This window comes from Tupaia chinensis, unplaced genomic scaffold, assembly GCF_000334495.1.
Source record: "Tupaia chinensis unplaced genomic scaffold, TupChi_1.0 Scaffold143746_1, whole genome shotgun sequence".
Taxonomy (NCBI): domain Eukaryota; kingdom Metazoa; phylum Chordata; class Mammalia; order Scandentia; family Tupaiidae; genus Tupaia; species Tupaia belangeri.
The window spans coordinates 494263-497673 of record NW_006203595.1 but is presented as its reverse complement, the minus strand read 5'-3'; the positions used below and the strand labels follow the sequence as shown (position 1 = coordinate 497673).

The 3411-nt window shown below is 41.5% G+C and overlaps 1 pseudogene; it reads left to right on the top strand.

Annotated features, from left to right (window-relative positions):
- Positions 1 to 883: 883 nt before the first annotated feature.
- LOC102471394 (protein YAE1 homolog pseudogene) lies at positions 884 to 1490 on the top strand (annotated as a pseudogene).
- Positions 1491 to 3411: the final 1921 nt, after the last annotated feature.

Here is a 3411-nt window from a genome sequence, read left to right as displayed (position 1 = left end):
CTTGACTTAATATCATGCTCTTTTGTTCATCATGGTTCCTAAGTGTACTAAAATCCATTGCTAATGTTGTATGAGGCCACAGCAAGTGACTGACCTGGAAACAAACAAGATTGAAACGATTAATAACTACGACGGTAGAAAGACAGTGATGGTATTGCCCTTAGTTTGGCATATTCCATTTCCACTGAGATTTTTTTTTTTAAGAGGTTTTTGCTATAGGGCATGTGTGCTCACCAGACAGACATAGAGACAGAAAGCGAGAAATCACCCCCCCAGGGGGGATGGCCATGCCGCAATCCCTTCTCCTCCATTCTCCTCTCGGGATCTTGGGCATGCACGCACACACGCCCAGCATGAGTTTTAAGCCACTGGGTCCGGGACGCGAACCGCGGTTGACTACATGGGAGTCCAGTGACATAGCTATTACGCTAACTGCTGGTCCCTCCACTGTGATCTTGAAGAATAAGAACAGAGTGAAAAAATTGTTAAAGGATCTGCTTCATCAAGGACAACAAGACTAACAAAAATTCAAATAGGGCCTAAATCATATCTGGAAGAACTTCTGACAGCCTTTATTGAAGGCCAAACACAGAAGTGTGCCCCTTCAGCATGATGATGATCACGGCCCAGTCAAAGCAAAAAGCTTATTAGCAATATTGAAAGAAAAGGCTGGATTAGACTACAATGTTGAATTTACTGCTAGTTTTGAGTGGTTTAAACAGTTCAAGAATCAATGAGCCAGCAGGTGGTGTGGTGGTTAAGGCACTGGATCTCACATGGTTGACTCTATGGTTCAAGTCCTGGACCTGGCAGCTTGAAAAACAAGCTAGGATCTTGGGTTCAAACAACTCAGTCAGTCTGGGTCTCTGGAGATGAGGTGGATATGTTTGACAAGGAAGCGGATGATCTCTCGTGGTACAGTGGGAATGGCAGTCATATGCAAAGATGAGTCAAAGCAGGGTGGAGGAAAGCTTATAGGTATGGAATAAATTCTAGTAAAGCAGTTGCTCTTCAGCAGGTTATAAAGAAGGCACAGAAGTCATTATCAACTATGGACAACTCAGAGGAACACTGCTTTGCTCTCCTGTTGTCACCTTCATGATAACAGTTCAACTTTAATCAGTAAAATAAATAATCTTCTGGATGCAGTTGGCCAGTGTGACGAGTATGTGCTCAAACATCTGAATCAATCACTCCATGGCCCCATGTTGTAAATTCATTGGGACTACACTGAGAATATGGACCTTTGTCATGTAGTTCAATCTGAAAAAAAGATTGATGAAGCTAAAGATGAAAGACTCTGTGAAAATAATGCTGAGTATAACAAAAACTACTGCAAGTGTCCTGTTGGGCTAAACTGTTCATATGTAGAATGTTGTAGAACACAGAAGCATGCACATACTGAAAACCCAGGTCTCACCTGGACTTTAGAACAGATAATCAATTTAAACAGTTTGGAGTGTCAGAAGACATTACAGCACCTCAAATGACTATGAAGGCTCTCTTTCTGTTTCTCTTTTTTAAAAAGAATTACTTATTTATTTAATTCTATGTATTATTAAAATTAGTATTAGTATTTTAATTTTACCAGAGAGAGAAAGGAAAGCAGAAAAGCAAGCCGCCAGGTCTGGGACTCGAACCAAGATCAGCCATATAGGAATACCACACACTCAGCCACCATTCCACCTGCTGGTCTGTTCTCTTTCTTTTTCTAATGATATTCAGATTGCTTCTTAGAGCATTTTTCTTTCTAACAAGGAAACCAAAACCTATACTGGTTTCTGTGTTGAATATTTCAATGTAGAGGTATTCTTTATGGAAATTTAAATGTTTTCAAACTTAACACTATTAAATATAAGCCCCTTTTTATCTGTCACTGCTAATATTTCTGTAGTATTAATATATGCTCAAAAATTCCAGTTGTTACTTATTACTTTCAAGTTGCTGAGGAACATCTGACTCATTAGCAAAAGTGAACAAGAATCACATATTTTGTAATAACACTACTTCCTGCTGCTGTCACCTCAGGGACTCAGCCTCATCACCAGTTAATCAGACCAGAATTAGCAAAAATTACCAATGACCAACATAAATATAGGTAGATATACAGGCATAGACATGTATCTAGATATGTAGATATACATTGAAATTGAGATTGCATGTGTGAGAAACTGAAGCACGTGCACCCACACATGCTTCTTCTTTTTTTTTGAGACGTTTTTGCTATAGGGCACGTGCGCTCGCCAGAGAGACAGAGAGACAGAAAGTGAGAAATCGCCCCCCAGGGGGGATGGCCACACCACAATCCCTTCTCCTCCATTCTCCTCTCAGGATCTTGGGCACCCACACACAAGCCACCGGGTCCAGGACTTGAACCGCGGTCAACTACATGGGAGTTCAGTGATATAGCCATTACGCTAACTGCTGGTCCCTTTTTTTTTTTTTTTTTGAGAGATTTTTGCTATAGCACATGTACACTCACCAGAGAAACAGAGAAACAGAAAGCAAGAAATCACCACCCAGGGGTGATGGCCATATCACAATCCCTTCTCCATTATCTTCTTGGGATCTTGGGCATATACACACATGCATCTAGCATGAGTTTTAAGCCACCAGGTCTGGGACTTGAACAGTGTTCGACTACATGGGAGCCCAGCAACACAACCATTATGTCATCTGCTGGTACCCACACAAGCTTCCTTTTAGCTATGATATTTATCCTAATATCAAAGTGGTGTTTCTCCTTCCAAATACCACCTCCTTGATCCAACCAATGAATCAGAGTTACAATATCTTTTGGGGGCCAACAGTTAAGGTGCTGGACACCCACATGGCTGCGGCTCAAGTCTTGGACCTGGAGGCTTGCTTTCTCACTTTCCTTCTCTCTCTCTCTCTGGTGAGCACACATGCCCTATAGTAAATTTAAATGATACTAATACATAAATAAAATTAAATATCTATAAATTATGGCAGCTTTTTTTTTTGAGGGTTTTTTTGCTATAGGGCACGTATGTTCACTGGAGAGACAGAGGGATAGAAAGTGATGGGACCAGCAGTTAGCTGGACTCCCGTGTAGTCCTTCTCTCTCTCTCTCTGGTGAGCACACATGCCCTATAGTAAATTTAAATGATACTAATACATAAATAAAATTAAATATCTATAAATTATGGCAGCTTTTTTTTTTGAGGGTTTTTTTGCTATAGGGCACGTATGTTCACTGGAGAGACAGAGGGATAGAAAGTGATGGGACCAGCAGTTAGCTGGACTCCCGTGTAGTTGAGTGTGGTTTGAGTCCCAGACCTGGTGGCTTAAAACTCAGGTTGGGTGCATGTGCGTGGGTGCCCAAGATCCCGAGAGGAGAATGGAGGAGAAGGGATTGCAGTGTGGCCATCCCCCTGGGGGGTGATTTCT